Here is a 13,673-nt window from a genome sequence, read left to right as displayed (position 1 = left end):
TTATTATTGCTGTTGTTCTTGTTATTATTATTACTGCCATTCTCTAGATGAAGAAACTGGGGCAGAGAGAGATCAAGCAGTCTGTCCAAGCCACAGCCAGCATGTGGCACAGCTGAAAGTGAACCCAGACAATCTGGCTCCAAAGACTGTGGTCTTAACCACTGCACTATACCCTCTCTACAAATTACATACATTTCATTTCTGTTCAGTCATGTTCAATGTTCCATGTTTAAAAAATATCACTCAGCCATAAAAAAGAATGAAATAATGCCATTTGCAGCAACATAGATGGACCTAGAGATTATCATACTAAGTGAAGTAAGTCAGACAGAGAAAGACAAATATCATATGATATCACATATGTGGAATCTAAAAAAGTGATATAAACTTATTTATAAAACAGAAACAGACCCACAGACTTAGAAAACAAACTTAGGGTTACCAAAGGGGGAAGGTGGGAGGGAGAGATAAATTAGGAGTTTGGGATTAACAGATACACACTACTATATATAAAATAGATAATCAGCAAGGACCTACTTCATAGCACAGGGAAGTATACCCAATAGTAAATGGGAAAAGAATCTGAAAAAAGATAGATATATGTATATGTATAACTGAATCACTGTGCTGTATGCCTGAAACTAACACGACATTGTAAATCAACTATACTCCAATATGAAATAAAATTTTTTAAAAGGCAATGTTTTAATAAAATATTTTTAGAAATTTTATCCAGCTCAGCTTCAAGGGAATTCAGCTCCATCATTCAGAATGATCCAAGAGCAGACCCTGGGGGAGGGGCCCTGCAGCCATGTCAGTTCTGTAAGATCTGCACCTCCCTGGCCCAGCTCACTGAACAGGAGTCCACACCTGATCCCAAGGAGCCAACCACAGGCTGAACCAAACTCTGAGATTCTACGTCTTCGGAACTGGGAATGGGAAAATGAAGTGACTTGAGTCAGGCTGGAGCTGGGAGGTGCTAGGAGGCAAGCTGGGGAGCCATTCTCTGCCACGTACATACCCACAGGATCTGAGGACCAGCAGAGGAAGGTAGCAGATCCGTGCAGACCACTGGTTCTCAACCAGGGACAGTTTGGTCCCCCAGGGGACATTCGGCAATGTCTAGACACATATTTTGCTGTCGCAGCCAGAGTGCTTTTTTAAGCATCTGGTGGACAAAGGTCAAGGATGCTGCTTCACCCTACAGTGCAAAGGACAGCTCTACAAAAAAAAAAGAGAGAGTACTATCTGGCCCAAAGCGTCAATCATGACAAGGCTGCAAAACCCTGGTACAGACTCAGAGCAAGCAACCATGTGGCACACGGAGAGGGTGAGGTAGAGGAGTCAATTCCTTTAGCTCCAGTGGCTCTCCAGGCCCTGACTGCAGCTGCTCAGAAAACCTAACGGCTCTTCCTGCCCCAAGTTCCCCTGAACTACTTTATGGCCCGTGTTCTTCCTGTCCGTGTAACATTCCATAAAAGTTCCCCTCTACCTTACAACAGTGTAATGAGTTGATGTTACCTGCAACCAAAGATACCAGAGACAGGTTTGGGGGAGAGCAACTCAGGATGGTGGGAACAGTGTTTCGGGCAGAAGGAACAGTATATGTAAAGGCACAGAGATTGAGAAGGCAGGTGGAGAAACACAGAGGGAAAAATGAAGAACAATGTAGGTGAGAGGAAAAAACATGAGTCAGGGCACAGAAGCAGCCATAAGCATGGTGTGTTTCCGTGCAGAAAGGAGAGTGGTCTGACTAGATCAGCAGGTGTGTGCGGGGGAAATGAAAGAAATTAATCTCAGTGGAAACAGCTTTGAAAGAGGCATCAGACTATACAACTGTAATACAGGCCTGCATATCAGTGACTGTTCTAGGCCTAATTCATCCTTTGAATGGATAAAAGAAGAAAAGCACGTTTGGGAATGTATACTCCCTTAGCAAGCCATCTCTCCTTGGTAAAAACATTGCCCTCTCAGTAAAGAAAAAGAAAAAAAAAAAGCAACGAACAGCATTTTCCCAATATGTGAAATAAACTAAAGCAGAGACAGAAATCTCTAGCATTCATGGCAATCAGCCAAAAGAGTTTTTAATCAATAAGCTCCTTGGTACCCCATTCTGTACTCCAGGGAAGATGCAGGGTGGGTGGGCAGCGATCTCACTGCTTGGCACTGAGAAGGGTCTGAGGTTGTATGTAAAAGCCTCATATGGCTTACTTATTTCAAAAAAAAAATTTTTTTTAAAGTCCACAAAGACTGAGAAATGGCCTTCCCCTTCACCTCAGTCAAGGAAGGAGATTTAGGATTCATAAAAAGCACCAATAAATCTTTCTGGGGAAGAAAAAACAAACAAGAGAGTCGAACACACATGTCAATTATGCAACGGTGACATGTAAGAGAAATAAGTCTAGAAACAAAAAGAGAAAAGGAAATGAATGTTATTAAAACTGAGGCCTCCTCAATGCCTTGTTTCTCTTTTTTCTCCCTTGCTTTCTAACATGGATAATGTGATTCCCTGAGGAAAAGCTGCTTTTGTAGTCAGCAGGTCAAAGGTCTTAGATCCGAAAACAGTGGATACACAATGTTCCAGAAGAGGTGTGTGTGGCTTCCTGGTACTGAATCGACCCCTGCAGGTCAAGAGACACTCAAAGATGAAATTTGGATCTATGGGATGAAACGCATACCCTTTCACTGCCAACGGGAAGTGCTTCAGACACTGGTGGATGGCCACCAGGAACCTTTTCACAGCTGGCTGGGAAGGAGGCCTGGGCTCTGTGGGATCTGTACAAAGGGTCAGATTCCTCTGAGCGAGCACAGCCATCCTGGGGAAAGGCAACAAGGCTCCTCTAATGGGAAATAACATCTGACTGACCAATTGGGTGTTTAAAGGCAATGCCCAGGATGGTGTGGCAAAAAGACTACTCAACATTTTAATTCCATAGATGAATATCACCATCACATCAGCAGCCACTTTTCCAGCATTTACCTGTGGGCCAGGCCTTGTGCTCAGGGAGTTACAAACATTAATTACAGTCATTCAGAAAGGCATCTGGGTACTTGCTCTTCAGCATCGGTGCAGCTCGGCATCATGGTACCACAATTTTGCACAGCAGAATTTCACTTTCCTTTCTGAATTAATGCTATGTCTATAAAAGTGCTTATAAGGGCTTGGGAACCAAACCTTCACCCCCAAATTGGCAGGCTATGGGATGGGTTCAGTTAGGCTTTGAAAATAAGCTGGCTTTCGTTAGTTGGGTCATTGCAATGCCTGTGCCTGGGATAGCAGCAGTAGCAACAAACCAACAACGGGGACAGTTCCCCACCAAAGGATGCTTTAGACATCTAAAGATGCTTTTTCCCTCAGCAGTTTGGGGGATTTTCAAAGGACCACCTCCCTCTGTAAAAGAAGTTGGGAGGAACGATGACCAGGATGCAGAAAGCTCACGGTGAACTAAGATACAAACTATACCCAGAGATATCAAGAGCTGGTTGAGCTTACTCTGCACAATATTAGGATAAGTAGAAGCTCTGATACAACAAGAGTCAAAATGGGAACTGACGTGTCAGGAAAGTGACTAGGGAGTGGCTTACATCCCTGTTAGCACAAGCTATTGTATGGCCTCTTGAAAGGTGTCTTTTGAGAAGAAAGAAAGGGTGATTAAACTCTTTACTTTTAAATAATAATCTCTAGAAAATGTGGGTATATTATAATGGCATTATATAGTGAAAAAGCCTTTGAAATTACTCCTGGTATTGCTTTCAAAGCCAGGTTATTTAAATAAGGAATCCATGCTCACCATTTTGTAGAGGTAGTAGTTTGACCCCAACAGTACTGCTTAATTTGATAATCAATAATGCACACCAGACTTGGTTCCCAATGACCTTTGATGTTTCCAAAAATTATATTCACCTTCCTGGAGATCAGCCATTATTGAGGATATTCAAAAGAATAAGCTAAAAGTTTAAAGTAGTTTCAGAAAATGAGGCTTTAAAATATCATGAACAATGATAGCTTGACCTTAAAAATTCCTAAGGATACTTTTAAGAGGATAATATCATTTGGATATCTATTTCACACTATACTTTTGAAACAATATTCTACTACATGTATTTATACCTGTGAATATATAATAAGGTCTGTTATTTCAGATATGATGAAAAAAAGGTATAAAAGTTATTGTTGACTCATCCCTAAAGATATCAGTCCAATGTCCTTCTATAATCATAAAACTCAATATAATTGCAGGTCATCATCAAAGAGAAAGTGGAATAAACTGAAAAATATAATTCCCCTTGTACCAAACATCAGTATCCATAATGCTACATATAATTCTGTTCACTTGCAAATAAAAAATACATATATAACAATCTCAGAAGAGTCAGAGATAGATGACTAATGTGTCTCAAGATATGAAGTGTCTTCATATGAAAAGGAATTAAAATGTAGGGTGTTTCTTCAGTAGGCAGAGAAGTAGATCAAAGGGCGATGGGCTTGAAGATTACAAAATCCTGATGAGTAAATCTGGTGAACCTAGACTAGCAACAAATCTCAGAACTTGCTGGCAACACCTGAAGCCTGGTGTTAAACAGTATTCTCTGATTCTCAAATATTCCAACAATCCTCTACCACCTGCATGTCCAACAATTCAGTTCATTTCTGACACTATCATCCTGGAGTTGGCATCGAATCCCACAAGTTACAGGGCTCAGCCCACAAGACTGCCCCCGCCAGTCTCAGGTCCTAGGGCACCTGTACCTCTGGCTGACCAACTAGAAACTGGGGTTTCCACCAGCCCACCCTCAGGTTATAAAACTTGATAGAATGGCTCACAGAACTCCAGAAAACACTTTAGTTACATTTACTGGTTTATTATAAAAGATACAAAGGAACAGCCAGATAGAAAGGTACGTGGGGCGAGGTCCGGAAGGGTCCTGAGTTGGGAGCTTCTGCCAGTGGAGTTAGTGTGTGCCACCCTCCCAGCAAGTGGATGTCAAGTTCACCAACCTACAAGATTTCTGAAGCTCTTGTTCAAGACCGTTTTTTTTTTTAAATGTTTGTCTTTTATGTTTTTATTTTTATTAACATTTATTTATCTGGTTGCACCGGGTCTTAGTTGTGGCAGCCCCTTTATAGAGCTAAATCTCCAGCCCCACTTCTTTCCTCTCCCAGGAGATCAGGGAGTAGGGCTGAAAGCTCCACCCCTCTAATCACTTAGTCCTTCTGGAGACCAGCCCGCCCTGAGGCTATCAAGCCCCGCCCCCCCATTACTTCATTAGCATAAACTCAGGTGTGCTCCAAAGGTGCTGCTTATGAATAACAAAAGACACTCCAGTCACTGAGGAAATCCCAAGGGTTTTCAGGGTGCCTTGTCAGTAGCCATAGACAAAGATCAAACATACATATATTTTTACTATAACTCAAGAATGTTCAGTTCAACTTTCAACTGAAATAATGAGATAAAATGAATATGAAATTCTATTGTGATGGGCCAGATGACCATCTTCAGAATTTACACCAAAAAATCTCATTTCACAGCTCTTGGGCTCCTCGCCTAGCTTTGAAAATAGAAAAGGGCTGGGAGAATGGAGTTTAAAAGAGGATTATTTTAAGACAATTTCTTCAGAGATGGGGGATGCCCCCACCCCACCTCAAGCTTAGAAAAAGGAGGAAATCAGGGCCTAGTTGGGACTCTGTTTGAAAACTCAGTGGAGGGGACTCCAGGCCCAGGGGATCAGAAGAAAGGCTGGCAAATGGCGTTGACCCTGGCACAAAGGAGAATTGCACCCTCCCTGGAATAGTAACTGCATGTCCCCTCCCCCATGGAGACTCCAGGGATGCAGGAAAGTTTCCCACAGGCCAGTTACAGACTTCGCCACGGGGGGGGGGGGGGGGGGGGGGGTGGGGGTGGCGGGGGGAAAGCTGCCTGGAGCCATTATAGTCCCACCCAAGAGGGCCTCCGGGCAGGGGAAATGGTTCTCTAAGGAAGGCAAGTGTCCATAACCACCAGAGGACCAAGAGCTGAGGGGGATGGAACCAGCCAGAGGAGAAGTATTATATGCCTCACAGGGGCTGGGCCTAGAAAGTATGAATGAAAAAATAAAGTAATAATAGAATAGAATAGAATAGAATAGAATAGAATAGAATAGAATAGAATAGAATAAAGATGAAATCATCCCCTAGATAAAGAGTGTACATTCCAAGTAAGATTGTACCCTAGTTTCCTAATCTCCTCTCCTACTGAGCCAAGCCCTAGAGGAGTTAAAAAAATTTTTTACAACAAGTTGGGAGAAAGGAAACTTTAGGCTGGAAAAGAAGGAAGGATGATGCCTGCCTCTCCCTCTACAAACAGCCAACTTCATAGTGGTGCTACCTGGGGAGAAGGTAAGACTTGACATTAGATTAAATTCTACATTTTTGTTATGTGCATGGGTTAGATATTCTAATTTCTGAATTGAGACTGTGTGACTTGAAGTGACCAAGAATGAATAGAAAGCCATAGGACCCGAACACGTTTTCACCCAGAGATAGCGGTGGGCTATTCTCCACTGAACAAGTTTTAAAGAGGAAATGAGAGATTGGAAAAAAAAAAAGTTGCAGTTTTATTACATCCCACAAGGGATGCCTGTTCAATATCATACACACAAGAGGAAGTATATCACTGTGACCTATAAAAATTTTATGGAACTCATCTCCAGAGGCAATACCAATTGAAGTATGAATGGAGTCAAGAGAAGTTTAGACCAATTCATGGATAATATCAAAATAGGTTACCCAGAGAAAGAGGGAATATTTGGAAGATGCCATCACACTTTGGGGCTAACATGATATCCATGTCCTCCTACTGGCTTCATCTGTTCATGGTGTCACACTTACAAACAAACAAAAGGTCAATTTTAATGTTTTAAAGCTGCACATATCTTAATTGACCATAACCATCATATACTAAGATAGAATCATCCATCACGATTATTACTTCATTGACCAAGGCACTTTAAATAAGACTCTATAAAGATGATGATAAATGTATATAGATTATCCACTAAAGGTTATTATTGATCTTCCCTTGAAGTTATCCTTTATCTTCCATGGCCTGAGACAAGAGCAGTTTAGGCACAAGAATGGGAACAACCCAGCCATGCCTAAAAGGATTTGCAAAAATTATCTATAAATAATTTATTTTAGTAAGTCTGCACTACTTAGTAATGGTTGAGTATCCATAAAATAAAAGAAAAAGAATAACTTACATTTGTTGTATAGTGCAATGGACTTTCTATCCACAAATATTACTGTATTTAAGCCACAGATGATCTAGGGAGCAAAACAGAGAAAGTAATGGTCATCTCTTGCTTTTTTTTTTTTTTTTTTTTTCTGCCCAGCATCCAGGCCATATCGTTGAGGCAGCAGCATGTCAGTTTTCCATTGGGCATCTTACCCATTCTCAGATCATGTGCTTTGGAAACCTATGTGCTCCTGGAAAGGCCTGGCCAGTTAGAGGCACAGTGATTCATTCAGAGACTTATGAACCAAACTAGACCAGTAAGAGTCAGCCTTGCAGCATTTGCTGGAACAACTGGGAAGAAGTGCCTTCTTTGCATGGGATTCCAAGTCATAGAATGGATACATAGAGCTGCTGGTGGCCATTTTTGTCTCCACTGGGAGAGACCCCACCTAAAATGAAGTCAACCCAGGAAAGAGAAGGAGTGAGAGAAATACATAGTTCTGAAATTGTATCAACATCTGAATCAGCTATAACTAAATCCTACCCTTGGAACTCTCTGTTCAGTGAATAAATGAATTAGCTTTTTGCTTTTAGTCAAGCTGAATTTGATTTCTGTCACTTGCACCCAAGCTCCTGACTAATTTTTTGAAGCATTGTTATTCTGGTCTTATACATATGGCTCAGAGCTTATGTTATTGTCCCAGATCATGCAGTAATATGTGGCTAAACCAGGATGCAAACTCAAAGCTGTCAAATCCTCCATCCGTAGCTCTTTTCAGCTCCTCAGCTTGGCTCCCCATCTCTCAAAGTTATCCTACCAGTGTTTTATAGGCCTAAACAAACACATTTTTATCTCTTTTTGCCCAGATGCTCAAATAATCAGATGAGTCAGCAGTAATCAGAAGCAGGAGGGTCGGGAGAATGAGTTTATAACATACAGCAGATAAATGAAGGGTTCTCACTAAAGTAATTTTGTCAAAGCAGACTAGTACCAAATCAATCTTCAGTTCCTCTAATGCTAAAAGTTCTGGAAGCCTAGGAAATTGAAGTATTGTGAGCCACAGGAACACAGTAGAAATAAAGAAAATCCAAGTAACCATCCTGGCTCCATTCCTGTTGGTAGACTAATTCAATCACCCACAGACTATTTTTTCTTTTCTTGAAGAACTGTGATACAGCGATATTTAGGATCAAGTTTTTCAGTTATCTTATGTGAAAGTCTGCCAGGATTATTAAATAAAGCAAATGTTTTAAATCCAACAAAGAAATCAATCAGCCAAGGATCAAAGAGGATATATAGCTAGTTCATTAACAAAGACATATGTTCTATCTCACACTGTTGATAGGAGTATTAATTGGTTCAATTTTCTGGAGTGATATTTTGCAACATCTATCAAAAGTTTAAATGAACTTAACTTCTGACCCAATACTTCTACATTTATTTAGGAATCTGTCATATATGCTCAGATATGTTTGGATAAGGGTGCATTAGCATTATTTATAACTGCAAACACATTGAAATAAGTTCCTATTTGCAGGGAATCAGCTGGATAAATTGTGGTACATTCAGACTCCGATTTATTATAGATTGAACACACACATTTATCTCTGCTGTCTCCTAAAATGCCACTGATGGTAAAGGAATAAAAAAGAAATAAGCCACAAAGATAAAGAGAGCAGGAAAGATGATGATAGCAGATAAGAAATGTGAACCAAATATTGGAAGCTGGGAAGTAAATGAACAGATGGTATAGGACTTAGCCAAACAGAGAACGCTGAAACCTAAGCCAACAGGGAAGGAATACAATAAGTAATAGGTATCCCCAAAACAGAGGAAACAGGAAGAAATACATGATGAAAGAAACACTACAGAAACATGTTCCACATTTGAGTGTCCAACAAAATTAATGAAAAACCCCACAGCTCCCAATCTCACACCATTTACAAAAATCAATTTCAGGTGTATTATACAACAAAATATGAAAAACAAAATGATTAAGCTTTAAGAATATAATATCTTCATGAGCTGGAGGTAGGGAAAGAATTCTAAAACAGAGCTCAAAAAGTCCTTAATCATGATGGGAAGAACCCTGATATATTTGACTGCATTAAAATTAATAACTTGTGTTCATCAAAAGATATGATTAAAAGAGTAAAAAGACAAGACAGAAAGTGGAAGAATATATCTACAACATATATAACCTACAAAGGGTTCCTATCAAGAATATAAAAGACACCCCTATTAATCAATATGATTAATAGGACAATCCAATAGAAAAAGGACCTGGACAGGCAATCCACACAAATGGAAATCCAATGGCCAATGAGTACATGAAAAGATGCTCAACTTTATTTGCAAGATAGGTGTGAGCCCTAATGTAAGCTATGAACTTTAGTTAATCATAATCATAATAATAATGTATCAGTACTGGTTCATCAATTGTATCAAATATTCCACACCAATGAAAGATGTTAATAATAGGGGAAATCATGGAGGGGCGAGAAAGAGTATATGGAAACTCTATACCTTCTCTTCAATTTTTTTGTAAACCTAAAACTGCTCTAAGAAATAAAGTCTATTAATTAAACACAGACACACACACACACACACACACACACACACACACACACAATGAGATACCACCATACATGCATCACATTAACAAAAAATGTTAAAAGTTTGGCGATACCAAGCGTTGGCAAGAATGCAGAGCAATGAGAACTCTCGTACACTATTGATGGAAGTGTAAATTGGTACAAATATTGTGGAAAACAACTTGGCATTATCTAATAAAGTTAAAGACAGGATTTCCACATGACCTCTCCTAAGTGTATAACAACAGAAATGCATATACAAATGTATGAGAGCACATGTATGAGAGTGTTTATGCAGGCATCTCTGGTAAAAACCCCAAACTGGAAAAGCCCAAATGTCTATCAGTATTAGTAATTCGAACAAAGGAATACCATGTTGCAATTAAAATGAAAGAACCACAGCTACATGCACCTATAAAGATGAATCTCAGAAACCTAATAATAAGTGAAAGGAACAAGTCCCAAAGTAATATGAACAGTGGTATTCCATCCTCAAAAATTTTATAAAATTTTATAAAACTAACTTGTATTATTTAGAGACATACAAAAGCGAAGTCCACAAAACATAGGACAGTGGTTACCAGGTTGGGGGAAGGAAACGTAATCAAGGAGATCCAGCGCACAAGAAGTGGGGCTGGAGGCGGAGTGTCTTCTAAGATATTGGCAATGTTCTATTTCTTAATCTAGGTGGAGTTACATAGAAGAAAAAAAAGAGCAAAACACTTTGAAAACGTAACTAGCCCCTCTGGTTTTTTAACTTGTGGTCTCCAGATCAGTCCTTCTCACAGCAGCCAAGTCAGAACATCAGTAAGCAACGTTCTAGGGCCAGAAGGGACTAGCTCCCTCAAATACTTTCACAGAACTCTGTGAATTGTTCTATTCTCCCTCCGTCTTCATGAAGGGTCCTTCAGAGAGCTCTCTGGTTGAACCAACTTTGTAAAGTGAGGGTAGCTGGCAATGATGAGGGCACCAACAGCACTCTGACACCAACAAGACTCTGACAGTTAAAAGCAAAAGGATATGATCAACTCTAAGCAAAAGTTTTCTTAGTGATTTCAGGATTTATTACGCAAGTGGCAAGAAATTTAGGAACTGTCTTTAACCTGATTGGTGGCATTAAGATATTTGAAAGAAAAAAATGTATATACAGAAAAAAAGAGTGGGATTGAGCATGGATAAATGGGCAAAAGGAATAAAATATTATAAATAAATAATATAAATAAGTAAATAACATAAAATACAAGAGAAGAGGGACTGTGCATGGGTCCACTTTGATACTGAACTGGAAACGAGGGGTTACGATCAATCCATTACAATGAAAAAAGTGTTCTGAAACAAAAAAAAAAAGTATAAATTACAGCCTGACCCACCTGCATGGAGCCCAGGGATTCAGAAAGAGCTGAGAAAAGCATGGTTCTAAAGCTTACAACTCCCTTCTACCTGCTGGACAGGAAGTAAACTCCTTTTATGGTTGCAGCTGCATGTCAGGGAGGTTGAGCACTGAATCCTCAGGAAGTTCTGACACTTTGTGAGCTGGGGAGGGAGCGAAACTAAGGGAGAGGAGGCTTGCGTGCCTCTACCTCCAATCTGCACTTTAGTTAAAGAGTATCCACGCGCTGTGTCTGCTCAGAATTAATGTGTTTGGTCATGCGCCCTGTTGATAAACACTTTCCCCATGGGTCAAGGAAAATATCAAGCTTCTTTGGTTTTATTTATTTATTCTTAAAGAATACAGGTAGAAACAGGAAATTCAGAAGTTAACATATAGTATTCATAGCAATAAGAAATGTATATTATTCTTAAATCGAACTACAGTATATTGCATTTTTTTGTATCAAATTTCTGGAAACTCTGGGGCTTCCTTGGTGGTCCAGTGGTAAAGAATCCCCCTTCCAACGCAGGGGAGGCAGGCTGGATCCCTGGTCGGGGAACTAAGATCCCACATGCCACAGGGCAACTAAGCCCACACGCCACAACTACTGAGCTTGCGTGCCTCGATGAGAGGGCCCGCGTGCCACAAACTGCAGAGCCCACACACTCTGGAGCCCATGTGCCACGACTAGAGAAAGAAAACCCACAAGGCACAACTAGAGAGAAGCCCGTGTGCTGCAACTACAGAGAAACCCGAGCAGACCGCGTGCTGTAACGAAAAGATCCTGCATGTCTCAACAAAGATCCCGTGTGCCACAACTAAGACCCGACGCAGCCAAAAAAAATAAGGAAAATAAATAAATAAAATAAATAAATATTTTAAAAAAATTTTCTGAAAACTCAAAGACCAGGTCTTTTCAGCAGAGGTAGAAAAGTATAATGGTGAATAGGGGTAACTGGAAAGCACAGGGGGAAAATTCCACATGGTGCGGAGAAAAGAGCGCTGAATTAGGGTCTCAGGAACCAAAGTTTCCCTACATGCACACAGCTGGTTAGAGGCAGAATGGAGTTAAATTTGGATCTCCTGACTCCTAATCTAGCACACATCCTATTGCATGCTATTGCTACCCTGTGTACAGCTACTGATTGAAGGATTAGAAGTGTGTAGACATCGGAAAGAGAAAGACCCATTGACAGACGCATGGATAAAGAAGTTGTGGTACATATATACAATGGATTATTACTCAGCCATAAAACGGAATGAAACTGGGTCATTTGTAGAGACGTGGATGGACCTAGAGACTGTCATACAGAGTGAAGTAAGTCAGAAAGAGAAAAACCAATATCGTATATTAATGCATATATGTGGAATCTAGAAAAATGGTACAGATGAACCCGTTTGCAAGGCAGAAATAGAGACATAGACGTAGAGAACAAACGTATGGACACCAAGGGGGGAGAAGAGGGGTGGGATGAATTGGGAGATTGGGGTTGACGTATATACACTAACTAATATGTATAAAATAGATAACTGATGAGAACCTGCTGTATAGCACAGGGAACTCCACTTCACTGCACAGTAGAAACTAACACAGCATTGTAAAACAACTGTACCCCAATTTAAAAAAAAAAAAAAGAACAGAGAGAGAAAGAGAAGGAAAACCCAAAATGATTTCATTAAGAGCATGTTTCTCTGAAGACCCTTTCGGGACTTCCCTGGTGTCACAGTGGTTAAGAATCCGCCTGCCAATGCAGGCGACACGGGTACGAGCCCTGGTCTGGGAAGATCCCACATGCCGCGGAGCAACGAAGCCTGTGTGCCACAACTACTGAGCCTGCGCTCTAGAGCCCATGAGCCACAACTACTGAGCCCACGTGCCACAGCTACTGAAGCCCGTGTGCCTAGAGCCCGTGCTCTGCAACAAAGAGAAGCCACCGCAATGAGAAGCCTGCACACTGCAACAAGGAGTAGCCCCCGCTTGCTGCAACTAGAGAAAGCCTGCGCGCAGCAATGAAGACCCAACGCAGCCAAAATAAATAAATAAATAAATAAAATAAATTTATTAAAATAAAAAAGAAGACCCTTTCTAGTAAGATATAAACTAACATTTTCCTATTGAGGTCAGAATTATATTTTATGTATGCATGTGAACTACATATTTATTCCCCCCAAATTGTAAATTATAAGGGCACACAGGCTATATAAGATAAAGCTAAAAGTAAGTACAATTTTTATTTTATCTACTTCTGTACTATTTGAAAATTTAATAAGAAACAAGTACTACTGTTACACCCAGTAAAAATATAGTGATATTTCTAGTTCAATTGACTGAGATTAATTACATTAGCTATGAGCTCTCATTTACATACGACTGGCTGAAGTGTAATTCCTGACAAGGAGAGTTGTTCCAGGTATATAGTTACAGTTATGTGAACAAAATAATTTGTAAAACTATGTATGATCTACCACATTTTTATCAAATACACATAATA

The 13,673-nt window shown here is 40.2% G+C and overlaps 1 protein-coding gene across 7 annotated transcripts in view; it reads right to left on the bottom strand.

Annotated features, from left to right (window-relative positions):
- The window catches only part of SLC16A12 (solute carrier family 16 member 12), a 98,464-nt gene that overhangs the window by 58,001 nt on the left and 26,790 nt on the right, over positions 1 to 13,673 (bottom strand). For 5 of the 7 annotated variants that reach the window (XM_082423779.1, XM_082423784.1, XM_082423785.1 and 2 more), the window contains one exon: positions 7,240 to 7,303. The exons of 1 other annotated variant lie outside the window; for it this stretch is intronic. The gene's annotated coding sequence lies outside the window, so the exon portion shown is untranslated. Of the gene's footprint in view, positions 1 to 7,239; positions 9,568 to 13,673 lie in introns of those variants that run through there. One more of the 7 variants, XM_082423780.1, reaches the window with a different exon arrangement.

The sequence above is a fragment of the Balaenoptera physalus genome (assembly GCF_965194825.1).
Source record: "Balaenoptera physalus genome assembly, chromosome: 14".
Classification (NCBI taxonomy): domain Eukaryota; kingdom Metazoa; phylum Chordata; class Mammalia; order Artiodactyla; family Balaenopteridae; genus Balaenoptera; species Balaenoptera physalus.
This window is presented reverse-complemented; position numbering and strand designations above follow the sequence as displayed.